Consider the following 14528-nt stretch of genomic DNA (forward strand, 5'->3'; position numbering starts at 1 on the left):
TTGTGATCCGCCCGCCTCAGCCTCCCAAAGTGTTGGGATTACTCAGCCTCCCAAGTAGCTGCCCAGCTAATTTTTGTATTTTTAGTAGAGACGGGGTTTCACCATGTTAGCCAGGATGGTCTTGATCTCTTGACTCGACCTGCCTTGGCCTCCCAAATTGTTGGGATTACAGGCATGAGTCAACACACCCAGCCTTTTTTTACTTTTTAATAATAGCCATTCCGACTGGTGTGAGGTGGTATCTCATTGTGAGTTTGATTTGCATCTCTCTGATGATTAGTAATGTTGAGTATTTTTTATGTTTCTTTGTCACGTGTATGTCTTCTATTGAGATGTATCTGTTCGTGTTCTTTGCTCACTTTTTAATTTTACTTGTTGATTTTTTTAAGTATCTTAAAGATTCTGGATGTTAGTTAGTCTTTTGTCAGAAGCATAGTTTGCAAATATTTTCTCCATTCTATAGGTTGTCTGTTTACTCTGTTGATAGTTTCTTCTGCTTTGCCGAAGCTCTTCAGTTTAATTAGCTCCCAATTGTCAATTTTTGTTTTGGTTTCATTTGCTTTGCAGGACATAGTAATACATTATTTGCCAATTACTGGCAAATGTCTAGAAGAGTATTTTATAGATATTGTTCTATGTTTTTTATGGTTTTAGGTCTTACATTTAAGTTTTTAGTCCATCTTGAGTTAATTTTTGTACGTGTGGAGAGGCAGGAGTGCAATTTCATTTTTCTCCATATGGTAAGCCTGTGTCCCCAAAACCATTTATTGAACAGGGTATTCTTTCCCTATTATTTTTTTAGTTGTCATGTCAAAGGTCAGCTGGCTGTAGATGTGTGGTCTCTATTCTTTTCCATTTGTCTGTGTGTTTATATTTGTACTAGTGCCATGCTGTTTTGGTTATTGTAGCCTTATAGTATAATTTGAAATCTTTTTGCTTAGGATTTCTTTGGATGCTTGGACTCTTTTTTGGTTCCACATTAATTTTAGAAAACTTCTTCTAAGTCTGTGAAAAACAACATTGGAAAGTTGATAGGAATAGAGTTAAATCTGTAGATTTCTTTGAGCAGTATGGACATTTTAATGACATTGATTCTTCCAATCCATGAGCATGGGATGCTTTTCTATTTGTTTGTGTCATCTATGATTTCTTTCAGAAGTGTTTTGTAGTTCTTGTAGATATCTTTCATGTCATTGATTAGACTTATTCCTAGGTATTTTATTTTTTGTGGATATTGTAAATGAAATTGGATTCTTGATTCTGTTCTCACCTTGAACATTGTTTATATATAGAAATGCCACTTATTCTTGTACATTGATTCTGTATCCTGAAATTTTGCCACAGTTGTTTATCAAGTGTAGGGTCTTTTGATAGAATCTTCATGGTTTTCTAGGCATACAATCATATCATCAGTCAAGAGAGAGAATATGAGTTTTTTCCCTACTTGGATGTCTTTTATTTCTGTATCTTGCCTTACTGTACAAGCCAGGACTTCCAGTATTGTGCTGAATAGAGGATTTATAGTGAACATCCTTGTTTGTTCCAGGTTTTAGGCAGAATACTTTAAGCTTTTGCATATTCAGTATGGTGTTGACTGCGTGTTTCTCTTAGATGGCTCTTGTTATTTTGAGATATATTCCTTCAATGTCTAGTTTGTTTAGGATTGCTATCAGGAAGGGATACTGGATTTTATTTAATGCTTTCTCTTTTTTTTTTGTATCTGTTATGATAACCATATGGTTATTGTTTTTAATTGTTTATGTGGAGAATCACATTTATTGATATGCATATGTTAAATTATCCTTGTATCCCAGCAATAAAACCTACTCGATTGTGATGAATTAACTTTTGAGTCTGGTGCTAGATTCAGATTTGTGAGTATTTTGTTGAGGATTTTTGTGTCTATGCTCCTCAGGGGTATTAGCTTGTGGTTTTGTTGCTGTTGCTGTTGTGTCTTTGCCAGATTTTGCTATCAGGATGACATGAGTTTCCTAAAATGAGTTAGGGAGGAGGCCCTCCTCCTTGATTTTTTTGGAATTGTTTCAGTAAGATTGGCACCAACTCTTCTTTGTATGTCTTGTAGAATTCTGCTGTGAATCCATCTGGTATAGGGCTTTTGTTTGTTTGTTTGTTTGTTTGATACTTATTAGTCTGTTCTGGATTAATGTTTTTTCCTAACTCAGTCTCAGGAGGTAGTGTTTCCAAGAATTTATCTATTTCTTATAGATTTTCTCATTTGTGTGTGTAGAGGTGTACAAAGCACTCTCTGAGGAGCCTTTGTATTCATGTGGAATTGGTTGTGATGTCAACTTTGTTATTTCTGACTGTGTTTGTTAGTATCTTCTCTCTTTTTTTTCTGTTAACCAACTTTTAGTTTCATTGATTCTTTGTACAGTTCAATTTCATTTAGTTGTTTTCTAATTTTAATTATTTCTTTTATTCTGCTAGCTTTGTTTAGTTTGTTGTTTTTCTAGTTCCTTTAGATGTTCAGTTAGGTTGCTAATTTGAGATCTTTCTGTTTTCTTGATGTAGATGTTCAACACTATAAACTTTGATGTTAATATTGTTTTTGCCACACCTAGAGGTTGTGTAATGTTGTCTCTATTTTCATTTATTTTTTAAAATAATTAATTTCTATCCTAATTTGGTTTTTTAACCAGAAGTCATTCAGGGGCAAGTTGTTTAGTATACATGTATTTGCATGGTTTGAGAATTTTCCCAGTATTTATTTCTATTTTTATTCTACTGTGAGCCAAGAAGATGCTTCATATAATTAAAATTTGTTTTTAATTTATTAATACTTGCTTTATGGCTAAGCATGTGGTAAATTTTAGCATATGTTTCAGTTGAAAACAAGAGGAATATATATTCTGTGGCTGTTGGTTAGAGTATTCTGTAAATGTCTATTAAGTCCAGTTGTTCAAGTGTTGAATTTAGGTCCAGAATTTCTTCGTTAGTTTTCTGCCTCAACGATCTGTCTAATGCTGTCAGTAAGATGTTGCAGTCTGCCACTATTACTATGTGGCTGTCAAAGTCTTTTCTTAGGTCTACAATTGATTGTTTTATAAATCTGGGTACTTTAATGTTGGGGACATATATATTTAGAGTAACTACATCTTCTCCTTAAATTGAACCCTTTATCATTATCTAATGCCCTTCATTTTCCTTTTTTCTGTTGTTAAACTCTATTTTATCTGATAAAATAATAGTGATCCTGCTCTTTTTTTTTTTTTCTTTTTCCATTTGCATGTTACATCTTTCTTTATCCCTTTACTTTGAGCCTATGGGTCTCATTACACATGAGATGGGTCTCTGGAAGACAGTGGAAGGAAGGGTCTTGTTTTTTTTAAAAAAAAAAAAATCCAATTTACCTCTCTGTGTCTTTTAAATTGAGTATTTAGGCTGTTTATGTTCAATGTTGATATTGATATTTGAGATTTTATCCTTGTATTTTGTTAGCTAGTTGCTTTGTAGTCTCAGTTGTTGTGCAGTTGCTTTATAGGGTATGTGGGCTATGTGCTTTTGTGGTAGCAAGTGTAATTCTTGCATTTCCATGTCTAGAATTCCCTTAAGCATCTCTCGTGGAGCCAGTCTGGTGCTGATGAGTTCTCTTATTGATTCCTTGACTGGGAAAGACTTTATCTCTCCTTTATTTATGAAGCTTTGTTTGGGAGAATATGACATTCTTGGCCAGCATTTCTTTGCTTTAAGAATGCTAAAAATGCATCGCTTCTCGGCCTTTTGGCTAAGATCAAGTGAAGAATGCTAAAAATGGGCCCTCAATATCTTTTGGCTTGAAAGATTTCTGCTGAGAAGTATGTTGTTAGTCTGACAGATTTCCCTTTATAGGTAATGAAACCCTTTTTCTTAGTTGCCTTCAATAATTTTTTCTTTTGCATTGACCTTGCATAGTCTGATGACTATGTGCCTTGGGACTTATATTCTTGGATAGTATCTCGCAGGAGTTCTCTGGATTTCTTGCATTTTCATGTCTGCCTCTTCAGGAAGATTGGGGAAATATTCCCTAGTTATATCCTCAAATATGTCTTCCAAGTTGCTTGCTTCCTCTTCTCTCTCAGGTATGCTAATATCGTAGATTTTGTTGTTTTACATGATCCCATATTTCTTGAAGTATTTGGTCATGTTTTGAAATTCTTTTTATTTTATTTTTGTCTAACTAGGTTGATTTAAAGAATTAGTCTTTGATCTCTGAAATTCTTTTTTCTGCTTAGTCTAGCCTGCTTTTAAGGCTTCTAATTGTATTTTGAAATTTTTGTAGTGAACTTTTTAATTGCAGAAAATGTGTTTGATTCTTTCCAATACAACTATGTCATCTTTTAAATTTTGAATTGTTTTCTAGCTTCTTAGTGCTGAATTTCAACTTTCTCTCAGATCTTATTGAGTTTTTTTGCCATCCATATTCTGAATTCTATATCTGTCATTACAGACATTTCATTCTGGTTAGGATTTATTGCTTGGAAGCTACTGAAATCCTCGGGAGATGACAAAACAGTGACTTTTTGTATTGCTGGAGTTTTTGTGCTGGTTGTTTCTCTTCTGAGAGCTGACACTTTGTATTTTGTTTTAAATTTGCTAACCTTTGGATGTGTCTTCATGATTTTTTATCCTATTTTTTACCTGGGGGGTATGACTATGGCATATATGGTATTTCATTTATTGACTTCGTTTCTGGGTGCTTTCAGAGTGCCAGACTTCTGTAGGGGTTCCTTAGTTGCAGAAATGTTTGTGTAGTGGCTTTCTAAGATGTTGTTGGTTGTAGTAATATAATTTTGTCTGGTGATGTAATTCAGGCTTCAGTCTACTAGGTGGTCCTTCATAGTAAGAGGCAATAGGTAGCAGTGGGAGCAGAAGCAACAGAGAAGGAAGAAAAGCACCCTCCCTCAGGATATGTTCGCCTTTAGTCAGGGAAGAGCTGCTAAAGAAGCCCAAGAAACCGTCTCTTTCAGCCCACACTTCCTGGGTCCAGAGGGAAAAACCACTACTGAGTCTGCAGCAGTACACTGAGGTGGGGTGTAGGGGGAAAGTGGTGACACGCTTTCCATAGCTATTCCTGGGCTTCGGTGGTATTCCCTTCAGCAGCTGGTGTTATACTTGCATTTTCATTAACTCATGGCAGACTTTGAGTGGCTGCACTCCATCTTCCCTTAGGGACAAACCGCACAAAGGTTTCAATCTCCAGGAGAGTGGCATCTACCTCCTTCTTATTCTTTGGAGCTAAGGAGCACTGTCCCCCAAGTGACCAAAAGAGCAGACTGGGACACCCAGCAGTGACCCACACAGACAGATTTCAGGTTCCAAAGCTGCCCTGGCTGCAGTCTTGCCATCTGCAAGAAACCTCAGCTTCAACAACACTCCTCACACTCCAGTCCTGTAATGGGAGAGAGTCTAATTCCAGTGCCTACTGCTGGAGCACTCTCCACGCCCACCACTCATTGCAGCTCTGTAAGTCCTTCTCCCCATTCCAGAGCAAGCTCTCCAGTCGCTTTAGTCTTGAAAATAAAATGCCTGCCATTGCCAGCAGTCACCAAATAACATCTCTACACACTCAGAATGGTGTCAGGTGTGGGGATTATAATTGGAGAGAGTGGGGCCCCTCTCAGGTGAGCTACATGGGGAGTGTGGTTTGCTCATGTCTCAGTCTAGCAACAGCAGTCTAGAAGGTGGTCCTGAAGAGTAAGAGGCAGTAGGTAGCGGTGGGAGCAGAAGCAACAGAGAAGGGAGAAAAGCACCCTCCCTGCAGAGCAGTGGATATTTTCCTAGGCATACTTAGGATGGCCTTATTTCCCTCTCCCTTTTTAGCTAGGCAGCAGCTGCTGCCATATCATCCTAAGCTCAGGACAAGGGTGGGCTCGGTCCAGCATTAAACTCTCTAAATGGTACCTTAGACCTGGAGAGGGCAGGGCACCATCCAACCAAGCAGTGTGAAAAGAAGCCATGGGGAGTGCAGTCCAATTACAACTGGGTCTCTCATCAGTCCCTTGCAGAGCAGTGAGTATTGTCCTAGATATGCATAGGATGACATGGTTTATCTGTCAGTCCTTGGTCAGGTGACAGTTGTGCTCATGTCAGCCTGAACTCAGGCCAAAGGCAAGGCTCAACCCAGTATTAAACTCTCAACATGACATACTGGGACTGGAACTAGAGAGGGTCGGAGCACCACCAAGGCATGTAGCATGAACTGTGGAGTGTATGGTCCACTTGCATCTTAAACTGATCAGCAACTTGTAGCAGAGTGGAAAGTACCCTACCAGAGGTTGCCTGGGTGTGCTTATTCACCCCTGTTCCTCCTTGGATCATTGCAGTGGCTGTAGCCATGTCCGTAGGTCCCCAGTATCTGCACTCTCAAAATGGCTTCCCACTGAGATTACTCCAGGCTCAAATGCCTCTGAGTTTCTGCGTGGGTTCCCTTTCTGGAGCAACATTTCTGAGAATCTTCAGGCAGCTCCATGTGTCAAGCATGAGGCCCTAGTTGTTGGTCAGGGGTTTCTCCCATGGCCCAGATTATTAAAGCCGATTTCTGAGCTCTGTGGGTTTCTATCTTACTGTTTCCCCACATCCAGGATCTCAGTTGGTTTGCAGCTTTCAGTCTGTTCCCAGCTGGGTAAGCTGCCTGGAACACTATCTTTACTTACTTCTGGCACTTCTCGTCTCTTCTCTGATGAATCCAAGTGTTCTCTCCTGGATGACCTGTACAGTGTATGTACTTATTACTCTGGTTCGTCTCTGTGGAGGAGGTACATGCTACTTGAGTCTAGTCAGCTGTCTTGATCTGTAGTTCTCTTAAGGATTTATAAGACTGTGACTATTATCCTGGAAGTTAACTTAAACTCTGTCTTGGTTAATATATGTGAACCCAGAGAACAGAAACAAACATTTATCAAGTTCTGTGGCCATGTGAGCTGTGCTTGTGTAATCAATTCATCTAAAATTCATTCTGGTATAAGGAATAAGACAGGAATCAAGATTTACTTATTTTTCTCAAAAGAATAACAAATTATCTTAGTTTTTTATATAATGAGATGTTTTCCATTGATGTGTATAACCACTTTTATTACATTAAAAATACTCATATGTATTAGGGTTATTTCTGGCTTTCATTCAGATTCATTAATGTAGCTATTCTTCTTCATCAGTAATTTGGTTTAAAGAAACCTCTATAGTTATATACTTTTTAATATCTGGTAGGGTTTTTCGTCGTGAGCATCCTATTAGAAATTGTCTGGTTTTAAAGAATTTACTTCCTAATATTATACAGTTGAATTTCCAAAGAAATGTCAGTATAATTTTATAAATTCCTTGTACAAATATCATTATTATTAATATATTAAATGTTATATAATAATAAATTATGCAATAATATCATTCAGAATCAGTGTAGTTTTGGGTTTTTTGTTCCACTAATTCAACAAGCATCTCTCAACGGAATTTTAGTGCTGTTTTGTTTTTGTTTTTGGTTTTTTTCATCTAGAGCTGGCACTTACCTTGCTAATTTTATTTTTAGATCATGTGCTCTTAATGGTGCTCCCTTAAATAGGTTATTATCTTCTTTCTACTCTCTAAATGGTTTTAATTTTTATTTAAATATTGTATTGACTTGTATTCTGCTTTTCTGATTTGCCTACTTCTGGAAGTGTTTTATTTTTTCTAAGATTTTAAAGGTAATAATTATTAGCTATTAAGGTGAGCTATTACATGTAATACATACAATAGAAATGTGTTCTATATTCTTCGTTTCCTTGGTTATGAGCCAAGAATTAGACTTATTTTTGTACTTCCTCATATCAATGAGATTAGTTTAATAGCAAGCAAAATGCTGGATTTTCAAAATTTATACATCTACTTCAACATCTAGCATTAAGTTTAATGATAAACTTCAATTATATCTCTACACATAACTACATGTCACTCTATTAATATTTTATCAGGGATTGTTATGGAATATTTTGGTTGCTTATTTGGCACATTTTGAATTATTATGATGATTTAGAAATGTTTTCAAAGCCACTTTTATATAACAAATTACTTAGAAAATAAAGATTTTTATTTGTGCTGGAAAAACATTTCTCCTGCAATGATACATTTTATATAAGTATAAAAATGTTATACTAAAGCTTTATTTTTCATAGAAATATGAATACATGAAAGTTAATGAAATGCATATACTATAAGACATTGAAAAAATAAGTAATTCTTTATAATTATATTTTTTAAAACTTGAAGTCTTATGTTTTATGGATCATTAAAAAATGTTTTATTTTAAAGTATTCCAAAATGCTTCTCACTATTTACTGCTGTTTAAAAGACAATACATTAAGCAGAACAACTTTTTCTTTTTTTTTTTTTTTTTTTTTTACGGAGTCTCGCTCTGCCGCCCAGGCTGGAGTGCAGTGGCCGGATCTCAGCTCACTGCAAGCTCCGCCTCCTGGGTCTACACCATTCTCCTGCCTCAGACTCCCGAGTAGCTGGGACTACAGACGCCCGCCACGTCGCCCGGCTAGTTTTTTGTATTTTTTAGTAGAGACGGGGTTTCACCGTGTTAGCCAGGATGGTCTCGATCTCCTGACCTCGTGATCCGCCCGTCTCTGCCTCCCAAAGTGCTGGGATTACAGGCTTGAGCCACTGCGCCTGGCCAACAACTTTTTCCTAATGATTTGATGGCATCAAGGTCACCAAAGTGTTAGGCCAAGCTGTCTTTTAAGTATTATATAATATGGATTTTATTATTTATTGCTGTTGTTTAATAAACGTAAGTGATTGTTCTATTTAAGTCGATGCATTCTTTTCTCCTGGTTATTTTCTCACTGCCACACATTGCTGCTTTAAATTGTCTTAAATCATTCTACTTTATGGGTTTGTAAAATGGCTTTGAAGTCCAGTTATTAATATTACTTTAAAATTGTAGTTAAAACATTGTGAGAACAGGTAAAGACCTCTCTGGTGAGTTGAATAAGAGAGCGTTATCTTCTTTTTAGGAACTTTTTGTGATATCTCTTGTCAGTTCATAAAACTTTTTATCACTGAATTCTGTGCTGTATGCAAGATAAATGAGGCTGTTATTTGCTTGAATTATAGATATAGGCACAAATTCTGCTGTCTGTATTGCCAAACTATAGTGTACAAACATTAATTACTATTTCCCCCATAAAAAATTGTATTTGTCTATATAAGTGAATATCTCCAGAGAGACCCAGAACTGTACTTTGGATAACATCTTGACCATTTTTTCTCAGTTTTCTATTTTGAGAAAGGAGTCTACTGTTTGTTTTGTCATGAGGAAAGTAATTGTAAATTTGTATTATATATAATATCTTCTGGTTAAATTATTGAATTTGAAAAACCAATGCTTTATAAATTGTAAAAACGCACATTTGAAAGAATTATACTGCACTGCTGCTGTAACAAATTACCACAGACAAAGTGGCTTAAAACAACTGCCATCTATTACTTCAGAGTTCTGTAGGTTCGACGCCTGGGGTGGCATGTCTGAATTCTCTGCTCAAGATCATAAAAGGCTAAAATCAAGGTGTTAGCTAGGCTGTACTCTCATCTGGAGCTCTTCCAAATTTGTTTTGATTGTTGATGCAATGTATTCCTTGTGGTTGTAGAACTGAGGTACTGTTTTCTTGCTGGCTGTCAGGTCAGAATCACTCTCAGCTTCTAGAGACCACTTGCATTCCTTCTTACACGGCCCATCTTCAAGCCAGGAACGGTAAGCCAAGTCCTGCTCATGCTTCAAATTCTCTGATTTTCCCTTCTACCACTAACTGGAGGAAGCTCTCCTTCCCCTTCTACCACTAGGGTGAAAAATCTCTCACTTTCAGGGGATCACATCATCAGGGTCAATGAGATATTATTCCTATTGTAAAGTCAGCAATGCTTTATAGCATAGCAGTTCATGGACTGATAATTCAACATATGCACAGGTTCTGGAAAATAAGTCATGCAATCTCAGGAAGGGGAATTTTTAAACTTGTACCCACTGCATATATTAATTGCAATTAACTCTTTCTATATTTGGGATAAAGTCATAAAAAGAAGTGTTTCTCAGAGTGGGCTCTAGAGCCAGGTTAATATTGTGGATGTATAAGGTGTTAACTGAGAGACAGTGTGCAAGTAATTACAGTTTTCTGTAATTTGTATTTTATTATGTAAAATTGACACAATATGCGTCTCATCAGGCTTTTATAAAATGAAATATACTAATGTAGGTAAAGCCCTTAGAGCAAAGGAAATACTCACTAAATATTATTTATTAATATCTTATTTATAAACTCCCTACACAAAACACCTTTACTCAATATTTAAGAAGAATATTTCAATTAAAATATGCATAAAGTGTTAAGTAGCTCTTAATAATATATATATCATGAATTCTCTTGGTTTTATGAATACTTCTGTTTAAGGCTAGTCGAGTGAAGTAATGGGAATGGAGAATGAACAACGAAACCTGTAATTGGTTATGATTGATTAGTTGTAAATGAAATTGCATTCAGACCAGCCTTACGAATACTTTTTATAGAAAATGATCAATGGACATTTCAGGAATTATTTCTAATAACTCAATATCAAAATTTTGATATTACTATAAATGCTATACACCTAGCCCTTAACTGACATAAAGTCTATAACAATTTATCAAGTTTATAAAATTGCACATAAATATATCATATATAGTCTTATATCAAATAGAAAAATTCCTAATATTATTTCAGATTTCTATATATCATGAATGAGATCCACCTTTGAATTATGTAAGTACATTAGGTTAAGATACTTTACAGATCCTTTTAGATTTTAATAAATTGTAGTATACATTTTACAAAATAATATACAAAAGCTCACAGAATGACAACATAATTTCCTACTAAAGTTAATGCAACCTTAACATGTTTGTAATGGCAGCGGTCTTGAGTTTAAGAGGAAAAACAATGAGGATATAATCACTCCTAATCATAGTTCTCTATGGCAGATGTGGCCATGTGTTTGTTTCAATGTACTTAAACATTATTTAAATTAGTCATATATGCTTATTGTTTGGAGATTGCACATTTTAAAAATCTAGATTTCTGCCTCCTCTTCATAAGTCAAAAAAACCTGGCAATACTAAGCCAGAATTTCTAAAGGCAACAACAAAGTGGCAATTGTTATTTTTCGGTGGAGTGGGCATTCTTCGGTTAACAAAAATGGTCAGGACTCTGTCATGCCTGCGGTCACACATTTCATTATATTTTTCAATAAATTTATGGGGTATATATGTGCAATTTTGTTACATGCGTGGATTGCATTATGGTCCAGTCAGGGATTTAGGTAGTCATCACCTGAAAAATGTATATACTATGCACAGAGTAATTCGCCTTCACCTTGTAGGTATATGAGATGCCAGTGATGGCTTCATTAACAGAGTAACCCCAAAGTAATTATGTCTTAAAGTAAACTTTCCTTTTGAATCACTTCCAGGTTTATTACATACCACTGCAGCAGTCCACTCTAACTTGTAGTCTGTTTGTAATCTATATTATGATAAATATTGCTTTTGCTCTAAGGGACAACAAAGGCTAAAATTACTCAAAACTAGCTTTCCCTTTTCTTCTAACTCAGAAAATAGCCAGGGGAATACATACGCTCTTATAAACAAAAGAAAACAACAGAACTCACAAATTGATAAACTAATAATAATAATAGAATTAGGAAGCTTAGATAGACAGCTAATAAAGTATGTTGGTTAGGAAATTCTATAAAGGATATTATTATTAATAATAATTTTCATTTAAAAAGAGAAAGCCTACCTTAATTTTATTCTTCTTAAAAGCAAGATAAAGCATTTACAATACTTGCTGACATTTGAATAAGAAAATCAATTATATTGGCTAGTATGAGTAAGTTCTACAAATGTAAAAGATCCTTTTACATTTTGTATTGCTTAACTTTATATAACTAAGCAAGATTGAAGACTGAAGTATAAATAGACCTTGGTTTCTGAGGTAAGCTGAATAATGCACCTCCCCCTCAGGAAAATGTCCATATCCTAAACTCTGGAACCTGTGAATATGTTATGCTACACAGCAAGACTGAGATAAAGCTTGTGAAGGAAGTAAAGTTGTTAACCAGCTGAATTTAACATAAACAGATTATTCTACATTATGTCTGATTAAATTGGTATGAGCCCAGTGTAATCACAAGGGTCAATGTCAGAGAAATGCAATGTTGCTGACTTTGGGGATAGAAGATGGAGCAAAAAGGAATGTGGTGGCCTCTAGAATAGCAGTCCCCAATCTTTTGGGCGCTAGGGACTAGTTTGGTGAAAGAACATTTTTCCATGGACAAGGGTGGGGGTGGTTGGTTTTCGGGTGAAACTGTTCCACCTCAGGTCATCAGGCATTAGATTCTCATATGATATGAACAACCTAGATCCCTCCAATGCACAGTTCACACTAGGGTTTGTGATTCTATGAGAATCTAATGCCATGGCTGGTCTGACGAAGATGGAGCTCAGGGTGCTGCTCACTTCCTGCTGTCCGTCCTGGTTCCTAACAGACCACGGACCACTACTTGTCCACGTCCTGGATGTTGGGGACCCCTGTTCTAGAAGATGGAAAAGGCAAGAGAACTGATTTTCTCCTGGAGCCTCCAGAAAGGAATGGAGTCCTGGCAGCATTTTGATTTTAGTGCAGAAAGAACCATTTCAGATTTCTGACCTCCTGAACTGTAAGATAACAAATCTGTGTTATTTGTCACTAAATTGGAAATATTTTTAACAGTAGCCATAGGAAATTAATATAAATTCTAATTTGAAAAATGAAGATGGAAACGAGCTCCTATTTCTGTTGTAGCTACTAGGATAAGCGAGTAGGTCACTTTTGTAGACTGAAGTTACAGGAAACACTGTAAAGATTAAAAATTCTGTCATGTATTGAGATTTAAGACAAATCTAGTTTATTTGAATGAGGCTTTGAAATCCAAATCAATTCCTGACTTTTCCTTTTTGAATTGCAACTCCTTTGGTTGCTCAGAAGTCTTAATTTCACTCTTTCCTAACTATTTCCTCTGAGGAGGGTAACTGGACCTCAAATTCCCTGCAAAGTTTTCAGCAAGGCTTTGAAGGCTGTGGGAAGTACAATTGTTCAAATACTTTCTTCCTTGTCGACTCATTCCAGAAAATATGAGCGTAATGAGATTGTGTTAATTAGGATTAGATTACATTCTTCTGCTCTCATTCGTCAAATGTAGTCACAAGAGAGATATCTATGTAAACCCCTTTTTTTTTTCTTTATCTCTATGCAACTGAGTTCTCTGTTGCCCAAGCTGGAGTGCAGTGGCATGATCTCAGCTCACTGAAACCTCTGCCTCCCAGGATCAAGGGATTTTCTTGTCTCAGCCTCCCAAGTAGCTGAGACTACAGGCATGAGCCACCATGCCCAGCTATTTTTTTTTTTTTTTTGTATTTTTAGTAGAGATGGGGTTTCAACAGAGTTCAAGGCCAGGCTGGTCTCAATCTCCTGACCTCACATGATTCACCTTCCTCGGCCTCCCAAAGTGCTGGAATTATAGTCATGAGCCACACTCCAGGCCATCTGTGTATAACTCTTAATTTTTAGTTATGCATTCATATCATATAAAAGTTATCAAGCTTTGAAAATCCAGATGACTTTGAAGTTATTCAAATATGTAGTTTGCTTCAGAATTTTGATTCAAAGGCAAATGAATAAAACATTCAGTATTCAATATAATAAATATGTTAAAATATAAAACAAATACATTTGTTTAAAATATTATACATGTTAATAAACAGTATTGAATAACTTTTGTGAAAGTTGAAATTTATTTTTATCCTAACAAGAACAATAATTTCCTAATACTTCAAAATTAGTTGTATATTGGAATGAATCTATATTTATAGCAATATCAGAAAGCAGATGTGACATATCTAATTATTACTGTTACCGTTAAGTAAAAATTGTCATAAATTGTATCATTTTTACTTTAATTAGCAAAACTTCTGTTACGAAGGTGTTTGTGTTCATTTAGTTCATTACTAGCTAGGTTCTAAAGAGTAAATGAGTCCACAGAGGAATATATTCCCTAGATTTGCAAACTTTTGTTACAGGTAAAATAGATCATCAGTGCTTAAGTGAAAGTACACAAGAATGTTAATTTCCTTTGTGGAAATGTTTCATGATCGAAGATGTAATATTGGTGAGGTGAGTCTGAACATTAAGTCAAACACTACATCAAGATCAGTATTTGTCAGCTTATATTATATCATATAAACATTTGGGAGCTCATTCTACACAGCCATTTTTAATGAGAATTGGGTAATTAAACCCATTAAAACAAATCTCACCAGCAATTTAGCTTCTTCTTTCAATTTCTATTTTATTAGTCAGAGTTATTGTATTTCTCAAACTTATATGTAAAAAGCTTTTAGGAAATATAAGCTATATTATTTAGAATTCTAACATGATTGTTCAGGACAGAAGATCATTTTGTAAAATTCTATTAAGCTATTC

The 14528-nt window shown here is 35.6% G+C and overlaps 1 protein-coding gene across 2 annotated transcripts in view; it reads left to right on the forward strand.

Annotated features, from left to right (window-relative positions):
- Positions 1-14528, forward strand: part of KLHL1 (kelch-like family member 1) — a 457257-nt gene that overhangs the window by 344708 nt on the left and 98021 nt on the right. The gene's annotated exons all lie outside the window — the stretch shown is intronic.

Source organism: Colobus angolensis, unplaced genomic scaffold (genome assembly GCF_000951035.1).
Source record: "Colobus angolensis palliatus isolate OR3802 unplaced genomic scaffold, Cang.pa_1.0 Scaffold94, whole genome shotgun sequence".
Taxonomy (NCBI): Eukaryota; Metazoa; Chordata; class Mammalia; order Primates; family Cercopithecidae; genus Colobus; species Colobus angolensis.